Below are 11,719 nucleotides of genomic sequence, written 5' to 3' on the forward strand. Positions count from 1 at the left end.
ATATATATATATCTATATATCTCCTCCTGTCATGCCTATCCACTGTCTCTATGTAATAAAGGGAAAAGCCCCCAAAAATCATCTTAAAAAACAAAAAAAGACCAACAGACTGTAGAGTATCCCTAATCAGAACGGATTTAGTCCCTCTGACTTCTAAACGTACTATCTGACACACATTTAAAATCAGATAATAGCAATTAAAATCCCATCAATTCAAAAACAATAAAACCACTTAAATAAAACACCATTGTGTTGAGTCGATTCTGAACCAATCGGTTGTTACATCAGCTGAGAGACAGGTGTTTCCCAGCATGCACTGGGTCTCGCTGGCTCTAAACCTTGCAGCCGCCTTGGTCTCGTGAGATCATCGTTGCCCATGTGTGCATGACGTCAGAGCGAGTCGGGATCAAGTCAGTCACAAATCTAACCAGCATGCATTGGGCGCCAATCGCCGGTGATCCACTCTACTCAAGCTAGCCTACACTGATTGGTCTGCTGGCCCGCTCTGTTGTGATTGGTCAACAAAATTCAAACTAGCCACTGGGCGGGCTGTGCCTACTAAGGCAGCACCTGTGGGCATCACATATGAAAAACCATAGACAGTAAAATGAATGGACACAGGGACACCATAGATAGAAACTCAAAAGAGTGCTGAGCAGAACATGACTGCTGTAGTAATGGAATCAATGCAGTGGAAATCAAAGTATACTTTATTATCCCAGACTATGCAACTGTAGAGATATACAAGCAATTTACCCACCCCTCTCAGTGTATCTTTTACCAGGACTTTGATTAACTACAGGCTTGCATTTGTTTGTACTGTCCATTATTTCAATACGAGATTTTATTTAAGAATTAAAGGTACTAATATTAAGATTATTATTTGTATTCAACAATAGATTAAATGCCCATGTGTTACATGACAAGTGTTGCTCAAAGTGACAAACACACTGAAAATGATAACCCAACTCTGCGGTTTCCTTCAACTGTATCATCCGTTTGGTTTTTCCTCTCTCCTCCACCTTGTGTTCAGCAGCAGCAAGCAAGGCCTGAAATTACAACCCAGCCACGCAGCAGATGTGGCTGAATTATGCCAATGGCGAGTGAAACTGTGTCTACCTGCCACACTGGCACTGCCACTGTTGTGCTTTCACATTTCAACCATGTCGGACATTTCCTTGGATTTAGGCTAAAAAGATGCGGCAGCACATTACTGGGGTTGAAGAGGCCGGCTGAAACAAGCAACCGACAAAAAGATGAGGATGATTCAAGGAAAAGTAAAAGACGACGTTTTAAAACCAAGGTAGAAAGACTATGTGGCTGATGTACGACAGCAGTACGGAACTAATGTACAAACATAACTAAGTCAAATTATTGTTGTAATCGGGACTAAAATCTAGAAGCAGTTAAGGACTAGTAGTCATCAAAGCCGTGGGGCTAGCGGATAGTAAAAAGCTAACTTTAGGCCCTGTTAAAGTTAGTGAGAGAATGGATAGAAATTGGGAGAGAAGGATAAGGAGGAGAAAGAAAAGAGGGGAAAAAAGATCATTTTTGGGGCCTTTTCAGGAGTTTATTTTATAGGACAGACGACGACATGAAAGAGGAGAGAGAGGGGGAATGACATGCAGCAAAGAGCCGCAGGTCGGAGGAGTCTATATATGGGCATGAGCTCTTCCTGGTGAGCTACCCAGGCGCCCCAGAATTGATGATTTAATGGCTCAAAGACCCCAAACAGTGAAACATGGGGAAGAGGTAGACTCACAGAAACCATGCGGGCCCATCACTCTGGGCTTGTGCTGTTTGGTGTGTGAATCACGCTGTGACTAAAAAATGAATACGCACAACATTCTTCCATCAACCCCGGGATGTTAAAGCTGTTAAAAACAGAAACTTTCAAAAGCAAACTGCCAATACGCTCATTCACAGTCAATAAGTCGCTTCCTGTATACCGGTGGTTTATTTTTAAAGACATATAGAGTCTTTACGACCCATTTCTGTGTGAAAGGGCTGCACAGATCTTGTGTAAAAAATATAAATAGAAGACTGTCCTATTTTTACACTTGTAGAGTGGTTCTGCGGTGCATCCGCACCACTTACACTCTCACGCCTTGTGTAGCCAGTTTCATTCATTTAGTGGGAGCGTAGTGTTGGAGCATCCGCTCCGCATACGTTATGCCTGCGATGGAGCTGGCCTGTAAATGTGTGCTGGTTGTGGCTGATGATTCAACACCTCCTCCCCTCAGCGCTGCCAGAGGGAGACAGCAGAAGGCCTGGCGTTCTGCATCCCCGCTGCTACGCTGCGACCGGGCTCAAAGTGGTTCACATGGCAATCCAGTAAAGGAGAGGCCTCCAGCAGCTGCACAGTAAAGCCCTCAGGGGAGGTAAGAATAGAGATTACTGCCCCCTGCTCAGTATGCTATGGTTCTTTTATCTATTCCCAAAAAAACTGAAACATGAAACGGATCACTTCCTGTATACCAGAGACATTTTCCCAGAAAAAGCTCAGCGCTTAGAATACTAAATGTTGTTGTTGAAGCCTTTAGACCGGAGATCTTCCTTAGAGTCGATGCAGTTGTTATATCATTTTTAAAAAAGTGAATATGTCTAAATATATACATAAACATGAGTCCGACAAATTATTAGCAAAGATAAATCGTCTGTGTGATTTGTTTTGAACATTGGTGACAGACTGCTGGCCTGTAGTTAGGGTAAGCCATCCACAGATACAGTTACACTTAAGGATTCACTGCTACGCGTATGTTTAACATTTAAATAGGATGTATAAACATAGGAATGCCAATAAATATTATTTTAATACCTTAGTATTATATGCCCCATAAATAGGTATGCGTAAAGGCTCCAGGCCACCTTACACTTTATTGTGGGCCCACTTTAATAGGAAACTACTTTTTACAATATACTTTATGTTGTTGAGTCCCTGCTCCGTCTCTCTTCCAGCCGAGGGGTCCCTGGCCTAAAAAAGGTTGAAGAGCCCTGCTTTAGACACTAAGGAACACCATGAAGGCCATCTGTGTCATCCGGTTCTCCACACATCAGCATTAATCCCAGTAGGACTGTCCCACTACAGCTGAGCATTACTCTCCACACATGACTTCATGGTGTAGTGGTAGGCTTCCTCCTACAAGTCTTCCTGTTTTCCTTCAGGCAGAAACACCAGTAGCTCTAAGAGGCTTCTGCTTACTTTGACATGAAAGCTTAAAAAGACCAAAAGGATCATCACACACATCCAAAGTCTTAGAGAAGCTGCTTGTATATTTGAGATATACTGTATATGCTTAAGATCGGGAATGCAATTTTTATTGATTATTTTCAATGTTGATTATTTTCTCGATTAATCATGTGGTCTATAAGATGTCCGTGAAAATGGTGAAAAAATGTGAATCAGTGTTTTTCATAAAAAAGGTCTCTAACCAATCGATTATCAAAATAGTGATCAACTTATTTATTCATCTTTGCAGCTCTTCTTTAAATTATACATAATTTGAAAGGAAGATGAACAAGCTCCATTTAAGCGTATGGTTTTCCTCTCTGATCCACGACGGCACCATGGTAGACCGAGGTTCTGGGCCTTTCCAGCATCCTCCTCCTGAAACCACAGTGTCCACAGTGCTCTTCCACTCTGATTCACAGACACAAAAGTCCTACACATGCTCCAACTCTTGCTCTGCTGCTGCCTTACCAACACGGAAAGTCCTGCGGTCCTCAGGGTTCCCCCTGCCGTTACGAGGCGTGCTGCACCCAAGATGTTTGGGGGCAGCACCTAAGCCAAAAAAATCAATGTGAGCATCAAAACTAACTAAATGACTTTCTTCAGATCTAAGTTGGTCCCCAGAGGACATCTTTAGCAAGTTTTGTCTTCACGCTTTTTGAGTGTTATTTATGAATTATCTGCTCCAGCTTACCCAATGTTTTAGTGGTCCAAAATGGTGTATACATTTTTATTAAAGAACCTAACATTTTCCTGAGGGAGGAGCCCTTGACCCCCTGCCAAATACGTGCACCTTAGTCTTCCACAAACCAATGATGAGGAGTTTCCACCACGGCTATGTGTGTAAGACTAATGGAGGACAGGGAACGCCAGTTTCTTCTTAGCCACCTCCGATTTTTAAATCCGGTTGTCAGCCCAGAGGCATTTAGGTGGCAAGCAGAGCTTAAGTGCTAGATATTAGGTGCTGCATAGTATAATAAGGCTCCTGTGTCTGCATAAACACTTGCAACCATAAATATTCATAACCGGTAGGTGGACCTCAGGGTCAGTGTAGTATGTGGGCAAATCCATTTAAATCCAAAATGCAGCAAAGCTTTAATATGCATTGGTGGCTTTTTGTCAAAAGACCAAAAATGTGATGCCAACAAGGTTAAATAAAGCTTTGTATGAATTCTGTAGCATAGCTTTCGAACCAATGCATCCACTGGTGTACCGTGGCCTACATGGGGAACAGATTGCAGTGCTACATTGCTAAAATGTCACAGCCACTTAGATGTCTCCACAGTAAGAGCTCTCTGGACGTAAGACTCAGCCAGATCCAGCGCCCCCTGTCGAGTCCTAACTCTACTCGATGTTTGTGATGCTTCTCTAACAATTGGAGTCAGAAGTCTATACCGGGGGTCTTAAACATTTTTTAAGCCATGGACCACTTAACTGAAAGAGAGATGGATCAGGGACCCCCTACTGCATATTTTACAAAACTAAGTTGCATTTTAAACTGGGCCTGCAATAACATGTAGGGTGGCCTTAAGCCTTTATATATGCCATTTGTTTTGCATTTTATACAGATAAATCATCTTGTAACATTATACATACATGTGACACAGTGATAGAATATGCTGGCTCTGTGGATCTAACTTAGTGACTACCTTACCTTTAGGCCAGTAAGCCTATCATCATAAAAAAGAAAATCATAAATAGGCTGATTATTGTTTGCGAATAATATGTTGATTTCAATTTTTGAAAAAAAAGTTTTTCTAAAATACCTCCATTTCCCACAATGCACCATTAAGAAAATCCTTTTAAATTTCATCTATGACTGTATTTTCAGTGCTATTTTAGTTTGTGTTATTGAGTCTTTCATTTTTCATGATGTGCTGACATTCAGTTTGGGTTCGCATCTTAAAGGAGAATTCCCACCAATTTTTACGTTAACCTCGATCGCTATAGATATGAGAGTAGGCAACACGGAGTATCTGCAGCTACGTGTACGAGCTTCCACTGAGCTATAACGGCAGTTAATGGGGCAAGTTTTAGAGCCTTTGTGTCTCTTAACAGACACACAATGCAATCAATATGTAAATGTAAATGTGCTGTATTTATAAAGACTACTCAAAGCGCTTTAACATCTACAGGAAACATTCACCATTCACACACATTCATGCACTGTGGCCGAGGTTGCTGTAAAAGGTGCCACCTGCTCATCAGATAAACACTCACACACATTCACACTCCGATGCGCAGCACCGGGGGCATCTCGGGGTTCAGTGTCTTGCCCAAGGACACTTCGACAATGACTGCAGGGCCCGGGATTGAACCCCCAACCTTCCGATTGGCAGGCAACCGCTCTACCACTGAGGCAAGATAATATGTCTGCACATCATGAACAATTAATATGTCTTTACAACATGAACCATTAATATGTCTGCACATCATGAACAATTAATATGTCTGTACAACATGAACCATTAACATGTCTGTACAACATGAACCATCAACATGTCTGTACAACATGAACAGGGACCTTACGTAACACTGAGATTTGTTTTCTACTCAGACAATGTTTTAATTCACCTAGCCGTCTTGGTCTTGCCAGTGGGTAGATTGGCCGGTTAGCTGCTAGCTGTTAGCTGCTGTCAGGCTTTTGTGAAAATCATATTAATTGCATTTTGTGTCTGTTAAGAGGAACAAAGGCTCTCTAAAACTTGCCCCGTTAAGTGCCATTTTAGCTCAGTGGAAGCTCGTACACGTAGCTGCAGATACTGCACTACTCGCATATGTATGGCGATAAAGATTAACATAAAAATTGGCCGTAATTCTCCTTTAATGTCATATCAGCAGGGGGTCTGTGGTGAGATGTTTGTCCACATCCCGCGTTGATCACTTTATACGTCATTAATGTGTTTATTTATTTATGTCATAAAGACAGTTTTTCGCTCCAGTGGGTTTTGTAATCACTGTAATTAATGCCTGTGCTTTGCAATTACTTCATCTCTCTGTTTGGGCACTGTTGAATTAGTTAGGCTCAATTTACTAAAGACTGCATCACTGACCATAACGACTCTACTAAACTGCATTATGGAATCAAACTCCAAGGTGAGAACATTCTGTGCACACTTTCCTCTACACATATGAATGAGAGTGTGTGTATAATGAACCCTGGTTTGATAATGAATAATAATGTGCTACCTGACTGATCCCTGCAGGGAAATTGCCTCAGCTATGCTGCACCATAGGAAGGTCAGAGCACGTGGTCAGCTATTAGACGTCAGGCAGGAAGTGGCGTGGTGTGCACGACACTTCAGTTTGGCACTTTGTTGGTTGACTGTCTGTTCACCCAGACAAAAACTGGAAAGGCAATCATAATGTCGAAACAACCTCCCAACTAATCCAAAACACCCCAGGGTTCCCACGCAAAATCCGCCTTGTTTCCAACTCCATTACCAAGCAAGTCCAGTACGACGGGGCAGTAATTTGTCACCTCCGCTGGAGAAAGTCAGGGGGTTGTGACAGGTATGCACTGATTTACAGACGTCTCTTTTGCCATGGAAGTGTATGGGGAAAAGTCTTGAGATGAAAAAGTCTTGCCATGGAAGTGTATGGGGAAAAGTCTTGTGACGGGGCGCGTTGCGTCCGTCGCCGTAGAGACGCGCTACCTATTTCATTGTTCAAAGATGAGTCCAAAGATCCCTGTATATGTTTGTTTATCGTATCCATATGTCCTGTTGATCATCACTGTCTAAAATCCGCTGTTAACATAGCCATTCATCAAATTCCCCACAGAAATCTAACCAACTTTAAGATCTTATACTACGGTGACTTACATGCTACAGCTACTTTCATCAATCCATCATTCTGTGTAAAACCATACTTCACAAACATCCCCGATTATAATAACCACGTACCACTCAGATCTTTGGTAACTGCGCGTCTGTTTTTTAGTTTCAAAGTGTAACAGAGGTTAACAGGACTGTCTCAGGGGGGGTTTAAAGGGAGGTTTGCCGTGCACACCAAGTTATAAGACGTTAGGACTTACGGGGTAAAAGGAAGTGACCCTAATTTTAAAATAATATATATTCTAACCCTCAACATATCTTGTAGTTTGTTGAAACGTGTTAATTATATCTATAATATTCTGCATAGTTCTAGTTCACTAGATTTAGTAATTTTGGCCGATTTGAGCTTTGAATGAACTACTCGCCTGAGCCACCCCTGTACTGTCTTTAGTATTGGTACGTTCCAATTCCGGGGGCTTCAGAGCTATCTAGACGTATGTTTCAGTTGTTTGGGGAGCAAGATCTGGTAGGACGTTAGTCTGTAGAAAAAACTAGTGCAAGGCCGCCAATTCTTTTATTTTTGTGAAAGTATTTTATTTTTCTTTCATTTTGATTTTGTTAATGGTTCTTTTTGCCTAAGTGCCTTAATTTGGGAACATAAATAAAACGCCCTTCTTTTTTCAACCACATCTCCGACTCACCCTGAGTGTCGACGACCAGCGACGTCCACCCACAACAACAGACACAGCATTTGTAGTTCCACTGTTCGGCCCCTACGTCCAATTGGCTTCAAAGCCCAGCGCACTTCCTGAGGGCCTGATAAAAAAAACTGTGGCCATCTTACCCATAATAAAAAATCTGTAATTTTGACATCACATTATGAAACCTAAATTAAAATTAACTCCAGGACCACGGCATCTACCTTCTAGTAAAAATCAAACCATGAGCCAAACTATCCGTATGTGAAACCAATCAAGGTGGTGTCGAGGACAGGGGAGTCAATAAGCTGTGTGGGCCAGCGACTGATTCCCGTCATGGTGATGGACACTTGGCTACTCAAAGAGTCTTCTGGTACAAACTACTGCCCCCCACAACACAAGCCCACTAAATCCACCTGACATTAAAGGCCATGTTACCGTTTGTGTTGGTAATGCCAGGCTTACAGTGATCACCGCTCCTAGGGAGGGGACGTCATGAGGAGGAGGGAGGGGCGAGCGAGCCTCGTTTTGTTTGAAAATACTATATGAACTACAATAAGAAGTAACGTCACCCAACGTCGCTTAAAGCACCTTTAAATAAGACTTATGAAATAACCCTATTAGGCTAGCTGGAATATGACAATACAGCCCAGCCTGTAAACAAAGAGTGCTGTATGTTTGCATTGAACTCAAGCATGTTCTCCAGAGAGATTAAAAGCGTCAACCATTACAATAGTTCTTCTAATAAATACAGTTGCTAAGCACATGTGACTTTCTGCGTGCAAACAGGTAACTGACAAAAGACCGTTTGATTAACGATTTGATGTCCTCATGCTTTTCACATGAGTAAAGTATCCTGTGACACGTGATATGAACTGAGCCTGTGCCAGCCTGCAGCATCAAGCCTTATGATGACAAATATACAGTACACAGTACAGCGCTTTACAGCGGGGAAGTAAAGTCATTATATCCATCTATGCTCTCTTCAAAGCCACCAGACCAACAAACAGGAACAAAAAACTGGAATTTTTCCATGAACACGGATTACCGCTGCCCTGACTGGATGGTCTCTTTGTGCTATTTACTTCTTTTTTTCAAACTAAGTTAGTTTGGATTCAAGACAAGGTAAAGCAGTGAAAATATCCCAAATACAGTGCCTTGTAAAAGTATTCACCCCCCCCCCCTTGGCATTTTTTGTGTTTTGTTGCCTCACATCACTTCAAAAATATCCCTTTAACATTATCTAATAAGCATGAGGGCTGAATAACAGATTACCACTGGTGTCTATGAAGACAAAGAATACTGCAGCTGAAGTTATTACTTATTAATTGTTAAATTATAATACACATAAAACCTCATATATAAAAACAAAACGCTGCAAACCAATCAGGGCTGGCAGGCAGGCTGGAGATGCATAAACAGGTATCAACCACCAGCTGTCACAGCGTTTAATATCCATACAGCTCTATGTAGCGCGTGGTCTACCGTCTGCTGGTGGGCTCTGTCCATCTGTATGGAATGGGAGAGACTTTACGCCGTCCGTATGTCTCCGTACCAATGTCACCGCCACAAACTGTAGCACATTTTGCACATGTCAATGAAAGTGAATTGTTTTTGTGAAAACGAGCCAGCGCCGGCTCTTTACTGTGATTAGGTGAAATTTCGTCACACCTACATGCACACATGTATCTGATGGTTCCTATGACAGCGAAGCGCAGGGAGAGTGATGAAGAGTCTAAATCTGGCTGTGGCCCTTTCTGATGCTCTTGACTTCATTTAGAAACCAGAGAACAGGGAGCGCACTCACTGTGGAGGTACTAGCTCTCCAGGTCAGACTGACGTCTGTGCATGATTGTGTGCAAATCCTCATGTGGTGTGTATTTCTGTCTGCAAAAATAAAATACAAAATGTGTGCCTGTCATATTGTTGTATAGTATTGTGTATGGCCGGCGTAGCGGGACGTGGAGCAGGTGCGTGTGTGTTTTTCTAACTGCTGTTTTATGCAGTATGAAGGAGTACTGCCTTGTGTCGTGAGGCCAATGCAGATGTGCTAAACAGACTGCAACTCACACAGGTATGAGGAATCATCTCAATGAATCATCTCAATGAATCACACACACACACACACACACACACACACACACACACACACACACACACACACACGCGCGCGCGCGCTTTGGAAGGGGGGGGTATCAGAGCCGTTGCCATGGAAACTGGCTCTTAGTGCCAAAGCTGTGGGGAGCGGGGAGGCGGACGTAAACATGCGGTTGCCATGGTAACCCTTTCATTGCCACTGGCTGTCTATTAAGTCTGACGATGGATGGACTCGGAACGTATCTGATGTCCGCCTCTATTCCCAATTGTTCACCTGTCCGTCCTCTTGTCCATGTACATATATGTCTGTCCGTCCATCTGTGTGCATCCACGTGTCTAACCATCTGATGAGAAGACTTGATAACAAGCCATTGTTCCCGAGGATGCAATTACATCGATCATATCTGAAATAAATGTGGCGTTACTTTAATATGGTTGGATTGGCCAGGTGAGTTAAACTCAGGTTAAATCCAACTCTAGCCTCTTTTGACCAAAAGGCAGTGCATTTTTTCAGAAATCACAATATTTGTGAATGAGATTTAAAAACCAAAAAATGAAAGAAGGCTTATAATCAACGGAAATCCTAAAAGACATCCAAAAATCATAATTTCCCAGAGCCCGAGGTGGCGTCTTAACATTGCTTCAAATTTTTTTGTGCGACCAACAGTCGTATCAAAAGAGAAGAAAAGACGTAAACCATTAATCAATTATCAAAATAGTTAATCCAGTTCATTTTCTGTTTAAACTAATAAATCCATCAATCAATGTCTAGTTTAATTGCAAGACTGCATTGATTTTTTTTTTTTTGATTTTGATTTAATTGATGTTGCATGTTGTGTTGTTGGGTACAAACCCACTGCTGTGGCCATTACCAGTGATGTGGGGAAGCCAGCATGCACAGGAAGGATTTAGATTACAACCTGGCGAGTTGATTAGGTCTTAATTAATACACACAGTTCACTCCATGTTCATCGAAATGCACTTCAGCTTTGACAACCACAGAAGAAACAGCAGAGTCACAGAAGTTGTCGTGCCTAGCTAAAACTACAGACACCCGCCTTTCAGATTGGTTTTGACTCTCTGTAGACACAAAGATTAAATGGCAAGCTTTGTTGGATGAAGGGTTTTAAGACATCCAATCAACAATCTACATGTGACTAAGTTAGGGCTGCACAATAAATCAAATGTTAATCACAATCACGATTTTGGCTTTCCACGATCAAATTTGCGCGATTGAGCGATATTTTAAATGAGTCATTCTGTTCATAGAACACTCCGGTTTTTCTTTTTTTACATGTTTTCGCTCTTTAAACAAGACAGAATGAATTTCCATCTCCCAATTTTTTCTCAAAGTACACTCAGTGTCAACTTTATTAGGTACATCTGTACAATCTAATGTAACCCAATACAACTGGAAATGCCATAGAGTGGAATTTTATGATGTCTAGAATGTTTTTGACCCTGTCCTATAAAGTCTTACCTAAGCTATATGTTTTAAGATTGGGGTCGTAGTTAGAGGAGTGGTGGATTGCACTTTATCTGGAGGTGTTTCTAATACTTCTAACATCAAACATTAGAAACAGCTCTTGCCCGTATATGCTTTCTGGAACTTTACAAAAGAAACAGAAGAGATTTTTAATGAATGTGCAGATTAGGGCTGCAGCTATGGATTCTTTTAGTATTCTGAGTATTCTGCTGATTATTCCATCAATTAATCAAGTAATCAACTAAGAAATACTTAGAAAGTAACCAGTAAACAGCAATAGCAAACATTTATTATTGCTGTTTACTAAAAAAACAGGAAACGTGTCGTTTTTATATATACAAACTAGTTTCCTTTAGAAAAAGCAACATTTTTAGAGCCAAATTCCAAGACACTTAAAAAGATTTTGGTGGCCCAAATGTTAATCTTCTCCCCC

At 41.6% G+C, this 11,719-nt stretch overlaps 1 protein-coding gene and 1 long non-coding RNA gene across 2 annotated transcripts in view; one reads left to right on the forward strand and one right to left on the reverse strand.

Moving 5' to 3' along the window:
- Positions 1 to 11,719, reverse strand: part of chd6 (chromodomain helicase DNA binding protein 6) — a 150,379-nt gene that overhangs the window by 87,925 nt on the left and 50,735 nt on the right. The gene's annotated exons all lie outside the window — the stretch shown is intronic.
- Positions 2,116 to 11,719, forward strand: part of LOC116687348 (uncharacterized) — a 20,884-nt gene continuing 11,280 nt past the window's right edge. The window contains exon 1 of the long non-coding RNA XR_004331519.1: positions 2,116 to 2,194. This is a non-coding gene — a long non-coding RNA (uncharacterized LOC116687348). The remainder of the gene's footprint in view (positions 2,195 to 11,719) is intronic.

Source organism: Etheostoma spectabile, chromosome 4, assembly GCF_008692095.1.
Source record: "Etheostoma spectabile isolate EspeVRDwgs_2016 chromosome 4, UIUC_Espe_1.0, whole genome shotgun sequence".
Classification (NCBI taxonomy): domain Eukaryota; kingdom Metazoa; phylum Chordata; class Actinopteri; order Perciformes; family Percidae; genus Etheostoma; species Etheostoma spectabile.